Source organism: Dromiciops gliroides, chromosome 3 (genome assembly GCF_019393635.1).
Source record: "Dromiciops gliroides isolate mDroGli1 chromosome 3, mDroGli1.pri, whole genome shotgun sequence".
Lineage (NCBI taxonomy): Eukaryota > Metazoa > Chordata > Mammalia > Microbiotheria > Microbiotheriidae > Dromiciops > Dromiciops gliroides.
The window spans coordinates 446,698,730-446,724,853 of record NC_057863.1 but is presented as its reverse complement, the minus strand read 5'-3'; the positions used below and the strand labels follow the sequence as shown (position 1 = coordinate 446,724,853).

Below are 26,124 nucleotides of genomic sequence, written 5' to 3'. Positions count from 1 at the left end.
ATAGGCAAACCAGTACCCAGGATGAGATGGTGCCATCTCCCTTTTAATAGGGTCTTGTGAAAACCCAAAAGACCTGGAGGCCTAAAGTCTTGGTGGCATCTCTCATCAGCAAAGCTGTGGCAACAGCATCTATCCCTTGGATTGACAGTGGCTATCTACATGGGGAACCACCTGCACTGGGCAGTTCTACCAACACCAAGAGAAAGTGCCCAAGCAGTGACATGAGAGAGCTGGCCCTAAAGAGAAGTTGGCAACAGAGAGAGGCCAATGGAAATATCAAGTTCAGTTGACCGGGCAATGAAAACAAAAGAGAAATGTACCGTGGCTAATTAGCAGCCTTGCAAAGATATTTATGCCCCCCAAAAGGTTTGAAATGACCAGCTAAGTGAATTGAATTCTGTGCTTATCATGCCTTTCTCAAAATAGGAATAAATCACCTGTCCTGTGTCTGTATCCGATTCTTGTTTAAACGTTGAGTACTTCTTTTTTTCTCCCCCTCTTTTCTTGTAAACAAACCCTAGGCTAGAGCCAGAAATAGAATTGTCCCTGGAGTAGCCAAGGTAGGGGTAATGAATCAATGAATTTAAGAGTAGTAAGCTCAATCCCTGGAAGAGAGGTCACAGACCCCCAGGAATCAACCTGGCAAACAACCACATGGCTATGTTATAGAACAGGTCTTCAGCCTGGGGACCTTAGCAAAGAGGTCCTATCACTTTATTACAAAGACCTAACTAATAAAACAGGGTCCTAGAGGAGGTATAAAGGGATGGTACAATTAGAGGGATTAACCCTGTAAAGCAGCACGGACACTTCATCTTCTGAGACAGGAAAGAAAAAAAGAATAGGTGCAATCAATTCCACTCAACAAACATTTATTAAGTGCCTATAGTTTGTAAGCCAGATGCTAGGTGATACAGATTGAAAAATAAGACACAAACCCTATTCCAGAGGAACTTATAATAAAGCAGGGAACAAAAGACACTTATACAAATAATTGTGAAAAAAAGGATCATAAGTTTAGGGCTGGGAGTCCAATTCTTCTCCTTCCCAATCTTTTTTATTCTGATCTTAATTATCATATGTGTGTATGTACGTATGTGTGTGTATGTGTGTGTGTATATATATATATATATATGAATATATATGAAAAAAGAGCTGTACCTAAAACTATGAATGTAATAAATTAAAACTGTTACTTTAAAAGCTGTCCTGCTAGACTGTGATACCTTCTGGCCTCCCCTCTGTTCCCTTCTATTCATTTCAGAAACATGTTATAATGACCCTCTTTTCTTTCTCTCCCCCCACAAAGAGAAAAAACAACCCACACCCCACCCTGTAACAATCGTCCCTGTTCTTTTAGACAGGACTCTCAATATAGTTAAGCATTTGTTTACAGATCACTGACTTATGTATTGGATAGTCAATAGGCCTGAGTTCAAGTCTAGACCCTGCCACTTCATAGCAATTATTTTGGTCAAGTTACTTAACTTCTCTGAGACTTGAATTCCTTACCTGTAAACTTTTCATATTAACATTTGCATTACCAGCTTCAGAGTGTTTGTGAAGAATGCAAGTTGTAAACTGTAAAACACTCTATAAACCTGAGTTATTACTAACACAGAAGATGGAGGAAAGTGAATAAATCTAAAAGTTAAACATCAAGCAAAACAATCCTACAATGGCCCTGTCTGAACAGGTTTGTCTCTCGACGCTCTAAGGCCATCCATCACGTCTCTGTCAGGAGCTGGGTGGCACAGACTGATTCAAGAGGACAGATGTCGGTATGTTGATAAACTCCCTAAAGCCTTTCAAAGTCATCGTCTGGACAATGCTGTTGTTACTGTATAAAGGGATCTTCTGGTTCTGCTCACATCACTGCATCAGTTCATATAAGTCTTCCTGGGTCTCTTTGAAGCCATCCCTTCCATTATTTCTTGTGGTGAAATAATGTTTCATCACTTTCATATACCATAACTTCTTTAGTCACTTCCTAATTGATGGGTAGCCACTTACCTTCCAGTTCTTTGCTATAATGAAAGGGGTCTGCTATAAATATTCTTGTACATGTAAGTTCATTTTTAGATTTGTTTTTGGTTTTTTTTGCAGGGCAACGAGTTAAGTGACTTGCCCAGGATCACACAGCTAGTATCAAGTGTCTGAGGCCACATCTGAACTCAGGTCCTCCTGAATTCAGGGCCGGTTCTTTATCCACTGTGCCACCTAGCTGCCCCCTCTTTGATCTTTTTGAGGCACAGGCCTAGCAGATGTATTGCTAAGTCAAAAGTATAAGTAAACAAATAATTCCAGATTGCTTCCAGGATAGCTACACCCATATTTCACAGCTCCACCAATAATGCATTAGTGTGCTTGACAACCTCCCTCTTGTTACAAATGAGGAAAGTAGGACCCCGAAAAATTAAATATCTTACTTAAGTTCATATACATAATAAGTGGCATTCTTAGGAAAATGCAGTAAGTATAAAAAGGAAGTTTAAGCAAAGTGTAGTGGAAAATTCTAGGGAAGGGATCACTTCCAACCAGGAAGATCGGGAGAGACTTCATCTCATAGATTTCAATAGGAAACAAAGTCATCCTTTTAGAGTTAGGCTAGGGGACAGGTCTTCAAATGCTCGAACAACAACTATTCACTGATGGGATTTCTAAATCCCTTCCTAGGGCTGTACAAAGAGCTCAAATGTCTCCCTTAAATGGAATACAGAACTTTCGAGTCTTTCATTTAAATAAATATGTATACACATATACATGGATACACACACATACATATGGCTTCTGGAGAATATGAGGGATATATGTGTGTATTACACACATGGGATACATAATATAATATGTATAATACGGTATTATTATATATGTATATTATATGTGTGTCTATCTTATGCTTTCAATAGCCCACTATAATATAATCATCCAGTGAACATATATCCCCTTTTCTAAAAAATGCCCTTGTTGGGGCGGCTAGGTGACACAGTGGATAGAGCACTGACCCTGGATTCAGGAGTACCTGAGTTCAAATCCCACCTCAGACACTTAACACTTACTAGCTGTGTGACCCTGGTCAAGTCACTTAACTTGCCTCACCAGAAAAAAAAATAAAAATAACCATAGAAAGGACTGGAGAGAACAGAGGGTCATCAAACTACAGCTAGCAGGGTCCTGAGAAGACATCTACTTCAACCCCTTTATTTTACAGGTGAAAAAACTGAGAACAAAGGAAGATCAATGACTTTCCCACAGTCACACAGGCAATACTCCTAAGAGAAGGTTGAACCCAAGTCCTTTGACTCTAAATTTGTTACTCTTCCCACTGTACCATGCTGCTTCTCATCTAGTCCAAATTCCTGTTCGATGTATGAACCTATCTATAACATTGCTGACAGATGGTTATCCAACCCTTGCCTGAACACCTCTAGCGATGGAAAACAACCTTACAAGGCAGAACATTCCATTTCTAGAGCATTCCCATCAACAGAAAATCCTCTGTCGAATATTAAGTCAAAATCTGCCTCCCAGAAACAACACATTAGTCTTAGGTCTGCCCACAGGAGCTAAAATGAACAGATCTCATTTCCCTTCCAAGCAACAGTCCTCCAAACAACTGGAGACAACTCTGCTGCCCTACGTCCACCATACTCTCTTCTCCAGAAGCCCAAACTTCAGTTCACTGCAGGCATGATGAGCTTTCCCACCACCTGGGTAGCCCTCTGGAAAAGCTCTAGCTTACTAATGTCCCTCCTTCAATAAGCACTTCAGAACTGAATTGTCTACCTGAGCTCCTACAGGGAAGGAAGGAAAACAGTTCAATGCTAATATCGTGTAGTATTCTAATGACAATTTTAAGTCCGAGGAGACAGGATGGAAGAGTAAACAGAGGGCCCACCTGGTACTCAGGAAGGCCTATGTTCAAATTCAGCCTCTGACACAGACATGGGCAAATCAAATACCCCAGGCATCACTGAAACTGCCAGTTACTGAGGAGTTGCTGATCTCTACTGGTAGAAGGAGCTGCCCCACTGAATTCACAATCTGCATGGGAAAAACAAAGTCAGCCACTGAACACCTTGCTTCTTTTATTGCTGTAGTGCATGTTGTTCAGTTGTTTTTCAGTCATGTTCAACTATTCATGACCCCATTCATGGTTTTCTTGGCAAAGATACTAGAGTGGTTTGCCATTTGCTTCTCCAGCTCATTTTACAGATGAGGAAACTGAGGCAAACAGGATTAAGTGACTTGCCACAGGTCACACAGCTATTCAGCGTCTGAGACCAGATCTGAACTCAGGAAGATGTCTCCCTAATTCCAGAGCCAGCACTCTATCCATGCTAGCCCACTGGAGTGCATACAGAGAATGAAAAGAAAGCAGCTTGAATAAACCACTCCTCAGAAAGGAATGTGGTCTTCAAGTAAAGAGAAGCAGCTGGAAGAAATGGAATATCTTGAATACCTGGAGTTTTAGTAAATGGACCAGATAAATACATCTGTTCAATCAAGTGTTTACATAAGAAGTCACTGAAATGTACTGTTAGTGAGAAGACTATCTCCTCCCCATGCTCAGCAGAGTCATATTCTTAGTTCTAGCCTTAAATCTAGCATTGGGAGAAACCTTAACCACCATCTATTCTTCCTCTCCCTCCTCCTTCCCCAAATACACACACCCCTTCCAGTCAAACTAGATAGCCTGGTATAATGTAGAGTTGGGCTTAGAGATAAGAGATCTGGATTTGATCCTTGGCTCAGATGCCAGCTGTGTGACCTCATGCAAGCTATTTGTCTGAGCCTTAGTTTCCTCCTCTGTAAGATGGGAATAACACATGTGGTAACTACTTCATAAGTCTGTTATGATTCAAGCATTTTAATTATGTGCTATGTAATTTTGAATTATTAATATTACTTCTAACACACAGCTGTGTGACCTTAGCCAAGTCATGTTCTCTTTGAGGCTCAGTTTCTTCACCTGGAAAAGGAGAAGGATGCATTAGCATTTTATTACTCTTTCCAGTTGTAAAGTTCTGTGATTCCTAAGTGAGATTTTATTAGTAATTGTAGGATAACTGTTCATAGGATTTATCAAATAGCAACAAACGATAAATCAGGAAAATATATCAAGCACCTTGAAAAATATAGCATGAAATTCATATGTTTTTCAAAAAGTAATACCAAAATATATAGCTACTATCATCATAAGTTCATAATAAAATACACACAAGTTGTAAGATGTTCTTAGATGGCAAAAACCACGTATCTATGCTTTATACAATGTTCAGCATTGTATGCTGGGAGGAAGTGTAATATAATTGTGGTAAAAAATATGAAAGTTTTTTAACAGTCGGTTAGGATAACTGAAAGACGCCAGTTTTTGAAGGACCACCCTTTTGGGGAGGAGACCAACGGCATGAGCTACGCACTCGACTTCCGGGGTGCGAGCTTAAAAGGCAAGGAGAGAACAGAAGTGGAGTTTTTTCCTGCTCTGCTGGTCTCCTGACTGCGCTGCACAGACGGTCTCTCTCTCCCCAAAGGTGGCCTTCTCTTTTGGTGAGTTTTATACGGAATATAGACTAAGCTTAGACTTAAGACGATTTGTATTGTGTTTCTACTTTCCTATCCTTCTAATCAACATCACCTTGTGACTACCATACAATAAATGGTCTATCTAGAAAACCAGAAGCTTCTTCCATTTACTAGTCTGGGAGATAAATTAAGGGAAAGGTTAAGTAGGGTAGATTTATGATCCAATATCCAATTTTAAATCTCACAGTTTGGCGACCCTGAAGGGACCTTAAGGACCCTCCCACCCTCCCTAGTTTGGCCACAAGCCGGCTAATTTGGTGGATTTTCCAAATACCCCCCCCCACGGACTTTCCCTTTGTCTAATCTCCCTTAAAGACTTTAAGCCTCTAAAAGCCTTGTTTTAAAGGAAAAAGCCAGTCCAGTTTGAAATATGATCGAATATGTCATTTTCCCTTTGGTTTTTTTTTTCGGTTTTTTGCATTGGGGCGTGTTGGGGTACCATACTGTCCAAACAGACATCTAGTTTACTCGATATTCCTTCATTGTGTTATCGGTCTCCTCCTCACTCACACAGCAAAATCTTTTTGGTATAATGGTATGAGTGTAACTGTCTCCACTGAAAATGTGTTTAATATTAGTAGGAATTTTATGCCTCCAGTTGAAATAAATTGTAATACCATACTCATGATAGTTCACATGACTATAACTCTCATTATGGGTATTATCATGGTTTTAATGTGGAAAGAGATTAAAGGTAGACCACGTGGCGAGGGAGACACTAAGATGGCTCCCTCTGCTGAAGGTAACCCAGCCTCACCACGTGGCGAGGGAGACGCTAAGATAGCTCCCCCTACTGGAGGTAACCCAGTTACAGAAACGGATATTGGCCAGTCTTTAGAATCAAATCAGCTGAAACTACTTCCCTTGCAGGAAGATATAGAACTTAATAAAAAGGGAGTGTCACTTCAGGTTAGAAAATATCACCCCTTTACAGCAACTGACTTGAGCTCATGGAAAACAATCTTCCCTAGTTTTGAGAAACATCCAAATGGTGTAGTTTCACAGTTAAGGACTATATTTAATATATATCAACCCACTTGGGCTGATGTTACTTGCCTTATGGAAACTTTACTGTCCCCAACTGAGATTACAGATATTATCTCAGCAGGAAATGCCCTTGTTGCGAAGGGTAAGGTCGATGAGGAATGGCCTCTAAAGGATCCAGAGTGGAATTATAATAATGACAGGGATTTCCAAAGATTAAAAGATGCTAGGGAAACACTTCTGAAGGGAATGGAATTATGCTCTAGAAAACCCGAAAACTGGATGAAATTTATGAGCACATTTCAGGAGGCTAATGAAAGACCAAGCAGATTTTACGATAGGCTTTGTGAGACCGCCAGGCAATACACCAGATTAGATCCAATTGATTCAAAAGATTCTTATATTATTCTCAACATGTTTATTTGTAATTCACTGCCAGAAGTACGCAAATATTTTCTGACCCAGTGTCCAGATTGGAGGAGCTTAACAGCTGATAGACTTAAGGAACTTGCAAATTATGTCTTTGACTCATGTGAGACAGGTCCAGATCACCCCAAACAGAGCATTCTGGCACCGGTGATTCCTAGTCAGCCATGTGAACACCAGAACAAGGGCACTAAGGTGTGTTGTTCCTGTCAGCCATGTGAACACCGGAACAAGGACACTAAGGTGTGTTGTTCCTGTCAGCCATGTGAACACCGGAACAAGGACACTAAGGTGTGTTGTTACTGTCGTAAGGAGGGGCATGAATTGAGAGAATGTAGGACTTGGAGAAGAAATTCTAATTCTAATTACAGGCGAAATCAAAATAGAAATAGATCTTTTCGGAGGAATACAGAAAGGCAGTACCAGAATAATGGTAACCAAGGTCCCTCTCAGAGGAGGGCACAGGATTGACAGGGTCTTGGGGAGGAATGGAACATAGATAATGAAAGACATATATTCCCAGATCCAGATTTTTTGAATGCCCTTGTACCAGTCCATTCACCTCCCCAGAGTAAAGAACCACATGTCACCCTAAAAGTGGGGGAGACTTATTATGATTATCTGCTAGACACAGGAGCCTCTAAATCAGTATTAGTAAGCAAAGCAGATGTTGGGTGTAGACCTGTAGGACTTTTGAATGTAGTAGGAGTCTCAGGAAAGAGCCAGAGAGTGGCAAAATTGAATCCTTGCATGGTATCTATGGGGCCCTTAACAGTGGAACATTCGTTCTTACTCATGCCTGATGCCCCTGTAAATTTATTAGGTCGTGATCTCCTTTGCAAGCTTAGAGCAACCATATCTTGTACTCCAGATGGGGCTGTCTCCCTACAATTGCCTGAGGATACTGTTCATTTATTACCAATTTTACTTACAGAAGCTCAAGGAACAGCAGGGGAGGTATCCAAAATCCCCTCTGACATTCCTGAGTCTTTATGGGCCTCATCCCCTAATGAGGTGGGGCTCCTTAAGTCTGCTATGCCTGTTACCTTTAAAGTTAAGGGGGGACCACCCCCCTCCATTCCACAGTATCCATTGTCTAGGGAAGCAATAGAAGGGATCACCCCTATAATTGAGGCTTTGAAAAGCCAGCATATTATTATTCCATGTCATCACTCTCCATGCAATACTCCCATTTTGCCAGTTAAAAAACCCAAGCCTGGGCCAGATGGTAAACCTGTTTATCGTTTTGTGCAAGATCTTAGAACTATTAATAATTATGTTATTCCTAGACATTCTATAGTTGCAAACCCGGTTACGATAATTTCATCCATTCCCTATGAATCTACATGTTTCACAGTGGTAGACCTCTGCTCTGCCTTTTTCTCCATACCAGTACATGAGGACTTCCAATATTTATTTGCTTTTACCTGGAAAAATAGACAGTGGACCTGGACTAGACTCCCACAGGGATTTGTAGACAGTCCCACATTATTTTCCCAAATTTTACAGCAGGATCTGGCCTCCATTACCTTTAAAGGCTCCACACTAGTACAATATGTTGATGACTTACTTTTGGCCTCTCCTAATGCTGAAATTTGTCAGGAAGATAGCCGTCACTTACTGCTGGAGTCTGGGAGATAAATTAAGGGAAAGGTTAAGTAGGGTAGATTTATGATCTAATATCCAATTTTAAATCTCACAATAATAGAAACAGTTTGCTTTGGAGTCAGTTTGCTTTGGAGTCAGGTTCGAGTTCAACCCTTTAACATCAATTCTCTAAGATTACAGATCATAGAATAAGAGCGAATCAGCAACTGGTAAAAGAAAATTTTCTACATCAGGGCTCCCCATCCTAATGAAATTACTAGTCTGAACAAAAAAAGAAATGCATTAAGTAGGTGGTCAATACACAAGCATATTAAATACAGCAGACAATATATGCCTAGAGTAAATTCCTGTTTGAATAGATTAATGAAACATCAACATGTTTTACTGTTTTCTAAGGGAAGTTGAAGGATGGCACAAGGTGAGCATGGTACATTAGAAAGAGCATTCAATTAGGACCTAGTTCAAGTTCCACCTGAAAACTCATGACCTGTGAACCTTGGAAAAGTCACTAACCTTCGTGGACCTCAGTTTCTTCATCTATAAAATGAAGTCATGGGACAAATCTATTCCAGCTCTAGGATCTATGATCCTATGAAATCGACAGGACTGTACTCCAAAACCTTATTGTTGGTAGCTGCATCCTATCCAGGAAGAGTCAGCCCAAGAGTATGGGCAATGGAGAGGGTATGACAGGAGGACAGCAAGAAAGCTGGTGGGAGATCCACTCTAGAAGAGGACCAGTGACATCAGGAGGGGAATGTCTTGACTTACAAGCAAACTGGATTTAAGTGAGGCAGAGCTGTGCCTCACTCCCTTCTCCAGAGTCATCAAAGACCAGTGGAGATTCAGAGAAGCAGCCAATAAGGAAAAGGTGGTTAACTACTCCAGCTGGGACAAATTAAGATCTAACTCTTGAATCTTAATTGGTATTCTACATGTGCCAATCAGCAGATGACTCACCTCACCACCACCACCACCACTACAATCACCAAGTCAAAAGGACTGTGACTACTCCATCTCCAATAATACACTCTACCTTTTGTAATAATAATAACAACAATAACAGTGGCTGTTATCTAGCACTTTAAGGTTTACAAAGCATTTTACAAATCTCATTTCATCCTCACAAAAACCCTGAGAGGTAAATATCACTATCAGAATTTTACAGATGAGGAAACTAAGGCAAGCAGCACTTAATAACGAGTCTTTTTCCAGGGTTATAGAGCTAGTAAGTACCTGAAGCTAAATCTGAATTCAGGTCTTCCTGACTCCAGGCCCAGTGCTCTAACCACTGTATCACTTAACTTTTCTTTCAAGACTCACTTTAAAATCATTTTAACTTAATTTCACAGTATAAAAGGAAGGAAGGAACCAATGGAGGAACTATACTGTGCAATTTGATCTAAATTATAATCCCCTAGAAATGACCATTACCAACAACTGAATTCTAAACGCAAGTGAGGGCCTCCCTCTTCCCCTTGCCCTGTGCCTTGGGAATAAGTATAAAAGCCAGGCTGTCAAAAGCAGAAGCAATTCAGAAGATAGATGCAGCATGGCACAGTAAAAGAGATACTATACTATCTGTGGTGGGTTTTAAAAAACTGATCACATGAAGAGGATGAGGGAGGGAATTGTTGTGAACAAAGACATGGAGGCTAGAAATCACATGGCCATTGTTCATGGAACAAGAAAGCAGGATTGGATGTGAATATTTCTAGAAACCAGTTAAGGTAAAAGATAATCCTAAAGTGCAAATAGAGGTAAATGAACAGGGTGGGGGGTGGGGCAGGAATAGAATATAGTTCTGTAAGAAGGAGCGGGCAGGCCACTAGGTGGTGCAGTAGATAAAGCACAGAACCTGGATTCAGGAGCACCTGAGTTCAAATCCCACCTCATACACTTGACACTTACTAGCTGTGTGACCCTGGGCAAGTCACTTAACCCTCAATGCCCCACCCAAAAAAAAAAGGGGGGAGACAGAGAGAGAGAGAGAAGAAGGAGGAGGAGGCGCAGGCTTAGAAGGAAAGATAAGCTCAGTTTAGGCTACGCTTAATTTGAGGTGTCAGGGAGACATCTAGCAGAGATACCTCAAAGACAGACAGACATGCAGGTCTGGAGAGTTCATAAAGGGGTTAAGGATGGCAAAATAAATCAGTTGTGGGAGTGAAGAAAAATTGCCAAGGGAGAAGCAATGGCATGGCTTCCTTGCCAAGAAGGTACGTAGAGGCCAAGGACAGACCCTCAGAAAACACCCACATCATGAGGTAGAAAAGGAGAAGGGATGGAAGAGACTGAAAAAAAAAACACACTGAACTTCCCAGCCAGTTTCCTAATGTGTCCCACAACAGGTATCCTACTAAAGAGAGTTTTATTAGGACTAAAAGGCCAATCATGGGCACCAAAGACAGCCCTTGTGACAGTCAAGAATGCCAGTTTTCTTCCCCCATAGATGAGAAAGAGGGACAAAAATCTGACATCTGTAAAGAATCAGCATCCAAAGAAAGAATCATACAAGAAACAAAGTCACATTCTCCATTGTATTAAGAAGCAGGGGTTTGTAGAAATACAAGATAAGACATTTGTCTGAGCCAGGCTAAAGGTCATCCCCAGGGGCACTGGTTGATGAGGACAGAGCTGCATCTCATAGGCACCGGGCATCCTAGTCTCATATGACTGACCACAGAGGAGGATCTGTTGAAGTGCCAAAAATGATTTGGCCTCCATGCGGACGGGCAGTTATGCAATACAATTAATTTTTGCATAGTGTCCTTCCCACAGAACATTCCAATAAGCTTTACAAAGGGCCTCATTCATTCATAAACACAATAAAAGCAAAAGTTTAAAAGGGGAAACTTTGTAGCTTAGAGGAAGGGCAGGAAATAAACAGTTCAGATAGGGGAGAGGACTTCCCACCTCCTTCCTCCCTACCTTCCATTTTCCCCCATGTGAAAACTATTGGAATTCAAATGAAAGGGTCAAAGAGAGGTCAAGATGAACGATGTACATAGATGAACAAAGGGGTAACAAATGATCCTGGTGAAGAAGTTAACATAAAGCTCCCCTAAAGAAATATCCTAGCTCAGGTCAGATAAGAACTCTCCCTTAACTACTGGGATTGGGCTATTCATTTTTTATTTAAATATCAAATTACAACTCCAGAATCCAAATGCATAATCTCTCTCCTCTCTTCTCCCTCATTTTGCACCCAAATTTTCCACTGGAAATATCAAAATGAGGCTCCTGCCCAAGTGCCCAGGTATCTAGGCAGAGAAGGGTATATAACTGCATGCAATAGCAAAGACCATTTGCCATTTTGGAAATTCATTTTACAGATAAGGGAAATGAATTCCAGGAAGGATAAATTCATGGTCAAATGTGCAGTATAAGCATCAAAGGCTAGATGTGAACCAAGGCCCACTGACCATAGAGCAAAGCTCTTTCCATTGTTCCCTGCTGCCTCAAGCCAATATAGAGGTCTGCAACTGTGCGGCCTAGGACCTCTCTGGGCCTCCATTTCCTCATCTCTAACATTAGGAGGTTAGATTATTTATTTAATTCCCATAAACTCCAAAATGTTATGTTTATGATTCTAAAATCCCACCTTTAGATGTCTGCAAAAGGTCTCTGGACTAATGGGTAACACAAGTTTGTCTGGGAAGGGGAGGAGGTTCCATAGTAGATGTAACCTAATGAAGTAAAAAACAAGCAATGAGCCCACTATTCCTGAGTTGGGCAAATCCCACAGACGTTTCTGTGCACAGAGAAGGAAGAGTTGCTATCCTCAGCCTTCAAAAACATTTGTTATTAGTGTGTTTTCAATCACCTAGCTTAATCTAATGCCTAATTCAACCACCACACCTCTCATCTATGAGTCTTCTACCAAGTAGGCATATTACTTTACTCTGAGTCAGACAAGCAGGAATCTACGGACCTTCCTTTCTCTATCACCACTGTCTATATTATTAAAGAGATACCGTGATTAACAAAACCTCTGGGAACAAAATTCCTTCCAGGACAATAAGGGTTGGAGGGATGGTTAAAACTCCACATTTGGTTAGCAGAAATCAGTCAACAAACATTCATTAAACATTTACTGTATACCAGACATTGTGCTAAGTGCTAGGGACACAAAGCAAAAACTGAAACAATCTCTATCCTGGAGGAGTTTACAAGGAGGTCCATTCAAGATATATACAGAGGAGATAGAGATGGAAAGTAGCCCTAGAGCGGAAGGCAGGAGTGGTTGGAAAGACTGGGAAGGATGAAGCAACATTATCTCAGTCCCTCTATGAGCTGACTCACCAAGTCTGACTGAGAAGGGACATGCCATTCTCCAGTCACCTGGGAGTGAAGGCAAGGTGGCTTGGGCCCTCTGCTTCTGCAGTACTGTTCTGAGAAAGCACTGACTGACTTCCTGCTTGAGCCAGACACAAAGGAACCACATAGAGCCTTCCTCAGAGGGGCCAAAGAGAGCAAATGCCCCCTTAAACTCTAGGCTTTCAAATTCAGGGCCAAAGACATGCTGATTTTCCTAAGTCAGTCACAAAATTCTACCCAATTCCTTGAAACCTATGCCTTATATCACCTTCCACTGACTTCAAGGACTCACTGTTGTTCCAATCCTAACTTGATGTAAAGCACGAAGATGGAGAGAGACAGAGACTACAGAGGGACAGCAGCAACAGCCCCAGGTCCATCAGCAGAATGGAGTTCTAGGGCAGCTAGTAGCACAGTGGATAAAGCACAGGCCCTAGATTCAGGAGCACCTGAGTTCAAATCCGACCTCAGACACTTGACACTTACTAGCTATGTGTCCCTGAGCAAGTCACTTAGCCCTCACTGCCCTGCCCAAAAAAAATAAAAAATAAAAGGAGTTCTAATTTTGCAAAATCAAAGAATTCCACAGCTAAGCAAATTCAATGAATTTGAAAATTACATAACCTCGAACTTCTGGATAGCAATTTTCTGTTAAAAGAAAAAAACAACATTATTTTGCCCTCCACCCCTCTCCATAAACAGGGAAGGTGGAGAAAGGAAGGATTATAGAATAATTGGGACCAGTCCATCAGAAAGCAGCACTGCAAATGTATCAGTTCCAAAATAAATATTGATCGATTTCAAGGTCATTGCTGCCTTAGTATTGTTTTGGAATGAAATAATGCATTATCAGTGAATCTCTAAAAGTAATGAGTCTTTGAAGATTACATGCTATAAGAGAGCTGTACATATTTTTACAATTCTTTCTTATAATAGCCTTAGAAATCGGGAAAGCAAGATTGCTGTTATTTTGTTATTAAAGGATCCCATTGATAGAAAAAGTTACAGGTCACAAAAGAAATAATAGGAAGCAGCAGCCTTGATTTCCAGTAACTTGTGCTCCACCTTCCTAAGCATTATTATTCTCAGTATTATTGCTCACTGAAGAATAACAGGCACATAATTTTTTAAATGGAATTATATTCCACATCCCATGGCTTACCAAGTTAGACAATTAACTTCAGGACAACAGAAGCTGAGTCAAAAGTCTGAGAAGAAGCAAAATTTCATTTTTTATTGATGATTAGTTTCTCATCTTTTCTAGGAAACTGTCTGAACCAAGCTCTAGCCCTAGGAGAGGGTTAGAGCAATAAAAGCTCACCTACACTCACAGAGAATGGTGGAACAGCACAGATAACAAAGAAAAGGTCTACTGATAGCATGAAAAAATTAACCTGAAACTACTGGAGGATGGGGTGGAAGGTCCTTCATGATTCCTTCCTCAAATTACCTAAATTTGCTTATCTGCATCTGTGTTATATTCCCATCATCCAAGATGGTGACGGTGAATTGATAAAATGAATTGAAAGAAACATTTACAGTATTTAGAAATAAAGTCAAGGAGATTTAGGAGACATATAAGATCACATATCTAGATCGAGAAGGTACCTTTGAGACTATCTGGCCCAACCCAACCTGAAGCCATTGGAGGTGAAGTCATGTGCCTAGGGTCACATATGTACTTATGTATCATAGGTGGGATTTGAGTCCATGTCCTCTGACTCCTATCAGTTTTTCCACTGTATCACATTGTCTCCCATCTGCTGCATGATTTTTTTTTTAACATCACCAACCAAACAGCATATCTTGAAATACAAATATGGTTTGGGGAGGGAGGATAACTAGGGATAGTTGTGAAAGGAAAACAAAGAAAAGGGGGTCATTGAAGTATTTTTTTAAAGCACAGAAGAGAACAGAGGGAAGGCCTAAAGAAATCACAGACAAGCAAGATAGCTCTAAAAACTACATCTTGAAACTATGAAACAAAACTGAATGTTACAGAACTAAAAAAAAGCAGGCTTGGCCCCAAAGAAGATACGAAGACATCTCTCTCCCTCCTCCTTTGAAGAAATGGAATGTCTATAGATGTGGAATATTGCATGTATCATCAGTGTATTCAATGTATAGACTGATTTCTTCATTCTCTTTTTTCTTAAAAAAAATTATTTGTTCATGAGGGATGATTCTAGGAGGAAACAAAGGGGGAAGGGCAGGGCTACAAGAGGATATTTACTGAAAGATATCAATAAAATCTATTTTTTCAAAAAGTCAACATATTGCATTTATTATATACATTTAAAAGAAAAGCAAGCTATGCATAAAAGAGACCCATTTCACGTAATAATCCTTTTTCTGTCCTCTGTATATGGCCATGCCTATTATATCTGGTATTTTAATAAAGTTCAGAATGAAAAACTAAAGTGAAAAAAGTATATTTTAGGAGAAGCAGATGAAGCAGAGGACAATACAACAGGCAGGAGGAAGGCACAGGAAATAGGGAATTGTCCTAACTGACTAGAGCAGAAAGGTACAGAGAGGGTGAGGGAGATGCTTGGAAATATGTAGACACACTGAAAGGACAGGACACTAAAAAGGTGGATGCGACCAACATACCACATTGGACCCATTACTATTATTGCTTTGGGGGGCCACACTCCTTTCAAGTGCCCAGAGGTCAAAACATTCCCACTTTAGGATATATAATTAAAGGTTTTTCTCAACTCTTCATTCCCATCATGAACCACCTGTGTAAGAGCAGAGCAATAAACCATGGGTTAGTCCAAGGATAAAAATAACCATCAGAAGTAGATGTAAAAGTGACCCAATCCTCGTGAGAGACCATACTCTGGGAAGGCAGACTGCAAACGAGCAGTCTAATAATTAATCAGAACTCTTTCCAGCCATGGAATGATGGTAGCACCTGAATGACCCATCAAAATACTTTTTCACATCTGGCTTCTGGGTGCATCAGTTAAAAGAACATAAATTTTTCAGCAGCTGTTTTCAGGGGGTGGGGGAGACCTTCAAATCATTCAATACTCAGTTGGGAACATACAGATGCTCTATCCATAGATTAACCATGCTGGGATTACCTTTGGTCCAGTGCCTAAGCAGATCCCATTGACATCTTCTCTAGCCTGAGCTTCGCAGGACAGACTCTCCCTCTGGCTCCCAACCGCACCCAGCTTCAGAAAGACAAAGATCTATTTGTTGGTTTCCTCTGTTCTCCCATTGTCCTGGTCTAAGGACAGTCAGCCAGCTGTGACAGGCTGGGAGAGGACAGGGGAAGGACATAGATTTTTCTTTTTAATTTGTTTGTTTCCAAATCATTCCCTGATGTTCTCCCATGGAATTTTAAAGTAACCTAGTACCTGGTTTTAGTACAAAAACTTTTATCAATTAGTCAAGGATATATCGTGTCTCCCTTTCCAATCAACCTCTTTGTAACCCAAATGTTCCAAGCTAAGCAACTAAAAAGAAGCCATTTTGCAGAAGACATCCCTCTCATCAAAGGGGATGGAGGTTTCCTCTACTCCTAAGACTCTCCCCCAGGGCTTTCTTCTAGTATCCTGCTTCCCTAGAAATTACAACTGTCTCCAGGTTTCAGATCACTATAATAGAGAGATTTCTAAGGAATATGCCCAGAATTCAATGATTATCCACACTCATATTCTACTCCATTAACATGGAAAATTAAAAGTTGAATATACAAGTGTTTTTATTATAATACTAGAAAGGAAAAAATGCATGAAACTGGTAGAAATTCTAAAACCTAACAGTTATCTTTTTTATAACATATCACAATACATAAACTACCACACAATCAGAAAACCTTTTCCTTAAATTCTTTAAATTTCTTAAATTAAAAATGCCCATTCTGTAGAGTCAAAGTGCCCAGATGCCAATAGATTGACACTTGCTGGGGGGAAGGGGAAGAAGGGAGAAGGAAATGCACTGAAGAACATATGCTAGACTAAAAATATATCAATGTAAAAATGCCTTCTCAATTCTATCTCCTCGTACCTTCGTTTCACACACAACTGCAAAAAAATGCAACAGAAAGTCAAAGTTTCATTGAGTCAAAAAGCACATAATACAACTGGCATTATGATCTTTTGCTCCATATCACTACATTAATAGTTTTTTTTTTAATTAAAACTTAACACTTCAGGGTCTTACATGTGAAATAACAGAATACAGAAGAAACATGATACCTGACCCAACCAAACTAAGATCCAAAAAGAGGGGGATTCCCAGCAAAAAACTGAAAACCTTAGAATTCTTAGGAGGAACACACCACCAGTGGAACCAGACCATCAAATTAAAAATAATAATAACTAACATTTATATAGTGCTTGCTATGTGCCAGAGACTATGCTAAGCATTTTACAATTATTATTTCATTTGTTCCTCACAACAACCCTGGAAGGTTATTACCCCCATTTTACAGATGAGGAAACTGAGGCAGAGTTGAAGTGATTTGCCCAGAGTCACACAGCTGGTGTCTGAGGCCTCATTTGAACTCATTCTCCTCACTCCAAAGCCAGCATTCAATCCATTGTGCCACCTAGCTGCCTCTTGTGCAACAGTCTGCTCCTGTAGGTCCCCCACATCTCTAATGACAGGAGAAAAGAATGTTCCATTATCTGTACATTATTGGAACAACTGGTTATTGAAGTTCAGACCCCCTTTTAGCATTGTTTTCATCTACGTTATGTCGACAAATATTAACTAAGTGCCTACTTATGATAAAAAAAGAGATGATGTAGGCTTTACCCAAGGTGAAGATGAGAAAGAATGTGAGACAGGAAAACAGTCTGATTTGGCTAGAAAGCTAAATATATTAATAGGAGTACAAGGATATAAGGCTAGAAAGGTAGGTTGGATCCAGATTTTAGAGGTCTCTGAATGCCAGGATCAGGAGTTTATACTTTGACTGACGGGTACTAACTTTCTTCCTAAGTTTCAAGTTGTATCAACAGACAGGATAATGGTAAAATGGCAAGTGTTCTGGATCTGGAATGAGAGAATCCCAGCTCTACCACTTTCAGTGTAACCTTGAACCTCTCCAGACATCAGTTTCCCCACCTGTAAAATGAAGAAGTCAGCCAATGTGACCTCTAAGGTTCTTTTCAGTTTTAAATCTATCCTAAAAACCGGTGATCACATCCAAATTGGCAAGTTTTACACATTTCCAGATCCAACATTTGGACAAGTTCTGAAGTTTAATGATTCTAATGTATATGTATTATTATGTTCTCATGGTCAAAACTATCTAAACTCTAACATGGTTTGTAGTTTGGAGGTTTTTTTTGTTTTGTTTTGATGAGTGTGTACAAACACTACTCTTTCATCCTTGTAATAATTTACTCATTCTGAGATGTGTTACATTTTATTTATCCTCTCGACAAGGAAGAGAGTAATAAAGAAACAACACTCTGTGGCATCTAAGAACTAAATTTGCAATTGTTCTAAGAATTCAACCAACTGGCAACAGGATATGAATTTAATCAAGTTGTCCTTTTGAACAAAAGCATCCTGCTTGCTGAGAACATTTCCACTTGTCCCATTATTCTGCTCATCACCCCACTTTCACTGAAATCAGCAGCTGTGCTATTGCTTAAACCAAGTAGACAAATATTTCCAAGACAAAACAAAGGATCTGAAGAGACTTGGACATTCATATTTGATTTCAGCATCTTATTAAGTCAATACATAAGATCATGAGTTTTTCAGCTAGAAGGTAGTAGCTTGTAGAAAGTGACCCACTTAATTGATTTCACAAAATGTAGCCTGTATTTAAATGGGGTCTATATTGGATAAAGAATTAGGCAAGATGTATCTGGCCAATTTCCTGATTTGGACAGATGCAAAATGGCGTTATTTTCTAGAAAAATAAAGCAGATGCTCTTGAACCCAAAAGAAGCTAATTAAGCATGTGAAACTAGTCATTTGGTAGAAAGATCATATCTTCACCCAAAAAATGGTGGCTCCTTATTTGAGAAATTTACTTTTATGGATCCCACTTAAGTTAAATCTCTCAGCGTCATTGATTCCCCAATGGATTTTGCATCTGGAAGTTTATTTCGTATCTTTAGGAGAAAAGAAATAATTCAAAGTATTTCTATGATCCTTTCTATCACTTCGGTCTTTGAGTGTTATAGCCATGTTGGTCTTTACTTGGTATCAACTAAAGTAGGAACATAAACGTTTTCCCTCAGAATACTTTAGTTATTATTTCCAGTATCACTTCAGTTCCACAGTAAAAAGGATACTGTTAAACCCTTAGAGCTGTTTTTAAGTATATTTCATGCTCTTTTTCTTTTCTTTCTTTCTTTTTTTTTTGAGGCAAACTAAAAGTATCAAATTGCTTAAAATTTAAAGTTACTTTATTAGTCCATAAAAAGGGGCATTTACAAATCTACTGTTACTATGGGCATCATGATTTTTTCTCCCCTACTAAAGCAATCAAATAGAGATTAACATGCCTTATCAGTCAAAAAACAGGTTGCCCAAAGGACAGCTTAAAGTTTCACTTAGAAGAGATTTGAAGGAATTTTTCCACGCTCTGACACCACTTCAAATTCTTTAATAAAACAGGTGCTTAATGTTGCTGATCTCTAAAATGTCTATTAGATCAGGATTAAAATAAAGTCTGTAAGAACAAACATTCCAAAATAAACAAAAGCTTCTTTGGTTGCCTTTTCTAAAAACAAATATGCCTTTCTTTGTCTTTTTTTTTTTTTACCAAACCCAAATTCCCCCCAAATGAGAGTCAAGCAAACAGAGTTTTAAAAGGGCGAGTCTGAAATTAGATTTTATTTCAACTATCTGCATCCAACAAGTGAGCACTCTCATTTAAAAAGGCAGAGAGCAAAATTTGGAACTGGAAATCTTATAAAAACAAATGTTGAAAACTGTCTCTACACGTAACTATAAAATAATAAAATACTTTTATGATTAAAAAAATTTTTTAATTAATTAATTAACCAGGTTAAAAAAAAAAAAAGCCAGAGAGCAGATCTGCAGCTGGGCAAGCTCAGAGGGCCTCAGGCAGCCCAAGTTCAGAACTCAGCAGCCATTCAACATCTCCACCAAAATATCCACCCAGAAAAATCACTGTTTGGGGAGAAAATGATTGGGAGAAAGAAGGGAGGAGATCAGGAAAAAAGATACCTTGAAATTGACCCCTCAGAAACACAAAGCAGCCTCCAGAAATATTCCACAGGGAATTTTTAACATTCCTTCACCTCTGAAACACTAAACTACCAGCTGCACAATGAAACACTTGGGGTCAGAAATTCCTCCTACCAGATCCATGTAGAAGATAGAGCTGAGATGAAACTGAAGTATCTACAAGTTGCTTTATGTTTTGACATGGGAAAATGACTTCTTCCAGAGGCTCCAGGTTCCAGAATGAGATTTCTGGAACATGATATGGAAAGATATAGCCCCTGCTCCCCTTATTCAGACAAAGAGGTACATCTCCACAACACAGTGTCTTTAAAAGACTCATGCCAAATAAAAAGTATGGGAAGCCTTCATTAATTCAGAATTCAAAGATTTGAGATAATTCAGAATGAAGGTGAATTTACCTTTTTAGAGGGAAGACAAAACAAAATGAAAACTGTAGGCAAGGAGGAAACAAATGGTGTTGACAAGGAAGGGGAGAATACCTACTCATTAAGACAAAATGCTTTTTTTTAGTGCTTCCACATATAATAATGGACCAACACTGGTGCTTTATTACAAAACATTTTTATCTATTCATTAAAGCTGATAATATTATTTTAAAATACTTTTTTAAAACGAACTTAAAACACTTCATTAAAGTCTATGCTTTCACTGTTAACCTCTATACCTTCACAGATGATGTTCATGAGTTACTATGAGAGCAAAAAAATCCTAACTTTGGTGGCCAGTCTTTCCCAGTTTGGCACAAATGGCCCTCAAGTAACAGACACAGTCCATCGCCAAGCCCATCTTCAAAGTCTTTTCAGCTTAGAAAGACTGGCCAAAGCTCATGTTCCATCGCAAAATAAGGCATCAGAATAGGATTTGGGGAAGAAATAAACTATTTTGTAAAAAATATCACATGGTTCATAAGATCTTAGATGTAGAGCTGAAAGGGACCTTGAAAGTCATGTAGTTTAATCCTCCCATTTTGCAGACACAAAAACTAAGGCCCATAGAGGATAAAAGAGTTGCCCAACGTCACAGAGGAAGTGTCAAAGATGGATTCTGGCTGCAATAGTCAGTACTCTTTCTACTTATTACAGACATAATAAATTACTAGTAACAATCTATTTCCTCTATGTCCCTTGCTACCCTTTGACAATCTATGGAAATTTTTATATCGTCCATGCATATGCTGGGAGATTGGTCTAGGTCTTTACATTCTTCCTAAGTATCATTTTGGTGACACAATAGTAATGCATTCATTCCCTTGCTAGATCACCATTTGTTCAGCACCAGAGCAGAGTTAAAGGAAAGCTGGCTTTGGAGTCAGAGGACCTGGGGTTTCCAAAACCCACCTCAGAAACTATCTATTGCACTTTGGGCCAGTCACAGCCTCCCTGGGCCTCAGTTTCTTCATCTGAAAAATGAGGGGTTGATCTAGAGAGCTTCTATGGTCCCTTCCTGCTATAGATTTATGATCATATGACCCATTTGCCAACTGCTATTAAATTATTTTCCAGTATTTCACCATTACAAATGAAGGAACGAAATGAGAAATGATGAATGGGATATCTTCTGAGAAACCTGGGAAGACTTATATGAACTGATGCAAAGTAAAATGGGCAGAAGACCATTCTGAAAGTCAATACAATGACCAACCACAATTCTAGAGGACTTCATGGTGAAACATGCTACTCACATCCATGAAGATGATGGACTCGAGAATGCAAAGGGAAGCATACTTTTTGTTGTTGTTTTTTAACACAAAAAATGTGGGAATTTATAGTGCTTGACTATACATGTGTATAACATCTTTTGTTTTTCCTGCTTTCTCAATTGGGAGTAGAAGGGAACAGTAAGTAGAAGGGAGATGAAAATTAAATAAAACTGAATTGGGGGCAGCTGGTGGCACAGTGGATAGAGCACCGGCCCTGGAGTCAGGAAGACCTGAGTTTAAATCCGGCCTCAGACACTTAACACTTACTAGCTATGTGACCCTAGGCAAGTCACTTAACCCCAACTGCCTCAGCCCCCAAAATTAAAAATAAATTAAAATGAATTAAAAAAAAACAAGAGCACTACGAATATTTTCATACAGATTTTTCTTCTTTTTTATTAAAACTTTAGTGTATATTCATTGTAATGAGACAGCTAGGTCAAAGGAAGACTTGAGTTCAAATCCAGCCCAAGCTATGTGACCCTGGGCAAGTCACTTAACCTGTTTGTCTCAATCTACTAGAGAAGGAAATGGCAAACCACTGCAGTATCTTTGCCACAAAAACCTCATGGACGGTATGATCCATGGGGTCACAAAGAGTATGACATGAATGAAGGACTGAACAATGACATCACATAATTCAGTCAAACTGGATTACTACTTGTTCCCCAAACTCTACATACAATCTCCCACCTTGGCACATTCACAATATTGTTATTTAATCATTTTCAGTCTTATCTGACTCTTCCTAACCCTATTTGGGGTTTTCTTGTCAAAGATATTGGAGTGGTTTGCCATTTCATTCTCCAACATATTTTACAGGTGAGGAAACTGTGACAAACAGGGTTAAATGACTTACCCAGGGTCCATAGTTAATAAGTATCTGAGGTAAAATTTGAATTCAGGTCTTCCCAACTCCAGGCCTGGCACTCTATCCACTGAGTCCCCCAGTCGAATAAAACATTCTTGACTATGAGTTTTATTTTATTTACTACATCCTCAGAACCATGCTATTTTTGGGAAGGGATGAGACCAGTGATCTCACTGGTATCCTGCTGAGAAAACATCATCTACCAATGAAGATCAGCACTTTAGCTGCAACTTAAAGTGAACTGCCTGGTATACTGAGAGATTACAGGATTTACTCAGTTACAAAGCCAGTCCGTGTCGAGGCAGGGCCTGAGTCCAGGTCTCCCTGACTCTGAAGTTGGCCTCTCTAGCTACTCTACTATTCTGCCTCTCACCCTGGCAACAAATACACCCCAAACTAACTTACTTTTAACCATGGCCATTTATCCATTGGAAACAGAATGTACAAATTTGCATCATTTCTTTAGAGAATCTGGATGTCAGACTTTTATCCAAGATATTTTTCCAATCACTTTTCATTTTACCTTGATTTTGGCTGGTGGTGCAGTTAGATGGAAGCTCCTTTGATAAAAATGAATATCTATTTTGTAACACAAAAAAGGGTTCAAACAATCAGTTTCATGAATACAAGATGAGAAAGTATGGCTAGAACAGTTCAGCTAAAAAGTATCTAAGACTTTTGATAAACTGGACACTCCATATGAGCTAACAATGTGGCAGCCAAGAAAGCTAGCAGGATCTAGACTGTATAGAGGCATAGCTTCCAAAAATAGAAGCGACAATCCGTCTGTATTCTGGCCTAGTCAGAGTAATTCTGTTCATTTCTGGGCACTGTATTTTACCCAAAAAAAAAAAAAAAAAAGCTAACAAGTTGGATAGCCTGCAAAACACTAAGCTATTTATTTGTGTATTATTTATCAAGTAATGGAGAGCCATGGAAGGTTTTTTTTTGTTGTTTTTGTTTGTTTATTTGTTTGTTTTTCAGGGCAATGAGAGTTAAGTGACTTGCCCAGGGTTACACAGCTAGTAAGTATCAAGTGTCTGAGACCACATTTGAACTCAGGGCCAGTGCTTTATCCTCTGTGCCACCTAGCTGCCCTGAGCCATGGAAGATTTTAAAGTAATAGTGAGCATGACCAGACCTGCATGTGAAGAAGGCTACTTTGACAGTAGTACTAGGGCAGGTAGCCAGAATTTGGGCAAGAAGCAAAAGCCTCTGCAACAGTCAGGTATGTGATCATAAGGAGGCCCAACATTGGTCTGGACAACATCCGTGGACAAGCAAAGAACTTGACAACTGGGTTAGATATTTGAGAGAAGGGAGAGGAAGGAATCAAAGATGACAATGGGCACAGCTGACAGGAAGAGGAGTCATCATATCAATGAAAAGAATTTGAAAAATGGAGCAGAATTGGGAAGAAAAATGGTCATTTCAGTTCTAGACATATTCTTAAGACATTGTAACTGACAATCTCTTCTCATCTCATTTATTTTAAAAAACTGTTCTAAGGATCAAATTATGACACACAGACATTGTCATCATCACAGTCAAAAATAAAACACTCTGCTTCTTATACTAAGGGCTGCTGTGTATACCGGAAACTGGTTTTTCCCCCTAACAAAAACACCAGTACTTATATATCTAAATGACTTATTCTCCATCTAAGTAGTCAGTCACCTGGAGAGGAACTACAGTTTTTTATTTATACTGAAACTGTTTAATTTTCTGGTGGAACTTGTTCTTGTTCTTGTTCTTGTTGGGGGGGGTGGGGAGGAGAGGTCTGAAAATCCAATTCGTAAGCTATATAAGAAGTCACTTGTTCCTTTACTGTAATGAGATAAAAATTAATGAGATCGATAAATAACTACCTAATAACAACTCAAATGTATCAGGTATATGTTACTAAAAAACAAAACCAAAAGCAACAAATTAGGATATACCTAGTTTGATCAACCATCTCATTCATAAGTATTAGCCTCAAATGACTTTTGGCTATTTCCAAACCCCACCAACCACCACGGGTCAAATATTTGCCACCACTGGGGAAATTCAAAAGAATGTACCATGGATTTTTAAGACAATTCTAAAAAGGAAGCTAAGAAATGCTTTAACCAAAACCACTCTCAATGGAAAGGATTTTTACCTTCCCAAGATGACTTCTCAAAGGCTGCAAGGGCTCGCTTGGATATAGAAGCTCTGATATATTTGTTCAACAAAAATATTATTTTTATAATCACAGTTCATAAAGTCTCTGTTCCTGGTATCGTAAACTCCTTTCTTCTAAGGAGTTCAAAGAGGTTATTCAGCTTTTGTTCTACTATACACACTTGAAAATAATTTTACTTTTCAAGATAATTACCTTTATAATGTCAAGAAAAACTATTAGCCAGAAAATATTAATTCACTACACTGTTACCTATATCACTTGAAGATCAGTCATATTGCTGAATGTTTCAGACTAATGTTTAGTCAAATATATACACATCCTATATCACCCTAAATTAGCTATTTTCAAAGAGCACTGCAAAGTAACCTAAGAATCCAAGAAACACTGCTATCCCCCCCAAAAAGGGTTATAGTAGCTGAGTTTTCTATCTTACCTTTCCTAGAAGACACCCTAATTTTTCTAAACCTAAAACTCAGGGTCCCCACAAACAGAAAACATTCCATTTCCCCAGATTCATTAAGGTACAAAACAATGTTTAATGCTTCTACCAACAACTGATTTCTACTTCGTTTGACAAAGGTGGTGGTGTTGTTCAGTTATTTCAGTAGTATCTGACTCTTTCTGACCCCATTTGGGGTTTTCTTGGCAAAGATACTGGAGTAGTTTGCCATTTCTTTCTATAGATTCCTCATTCTACAGATGAGGAAACTGAGGCAAAAAGGGTTAAGTGACTTGCCATGGGTCACAAAGCTATTGTCTGAGGAAGGATTTGAACTCCCGTCTTCTTGGCTCCAAGCCCAGCACTTTATCCACCGCATATCCTAGCTGCCCCTGACAAAGGTATATCTATATCACTGAATGACAGAAAAAAAGTATATCTTAAAGAAACCATACAACTTAGCGATGATTCAAAACATCCCTCTATCCTTTTTTCTTTTCTTTTTCTTTTTATTTTTTTAGTGAGGCAATTGGGGTTAAGTGACTTGCCGAGGGTCACACAGCTAGTAAGTGTTAAGTGTCTGAGGCCAGACTTGAACTCAGGTACTCCTGAGTCCAGGACTCTATCCACTGCTCCACCTAGCTGCCCCACCTTTTTTTCTTTTAGCACCTGTTTTTTTACACCAGATTCTCTCTCTCTCTCTCTCTCTCTCTCATACACACACACACACACACACACACACTTTTCTTATGTCACATAAAAGTTAAGCAAAACTGACTAACGCGGCAACCATTACTGTCATGAGCCTATGCAGCAGCCAGGAGGGATCA

The 26,124-nt window shown here is 39.3% G+C and overlaps 1 protein-coding gene across 2 annotated transcripts in view; it reads right to left on the bottom strand.

Annotated features, from left to right (window-relative positions):
• Positions 1–26,124, bottom strand: part of STK39 (serine/threonine kinase 39) — a 323,317-nt gene that overhangs the window by 279,862 nt on the left and 17,331 nt on the right. Inside the window, exon 1 of one of the 2 annotated variants that reach the window (XM_043998695.1) lies at positions 16,014–16,104. The exons of the other annotated variant lie outside the window; for it this stretch is intronic. The gene's annotated coding sequence lies outside the window, so the exon portion shown is untranslated. Of the gene's footprint in view, positions 1–16,013; positions 16,105–26,124 lie in introns of those variants that run through there. 2 annotated transcript variants of the gene reach the window in all.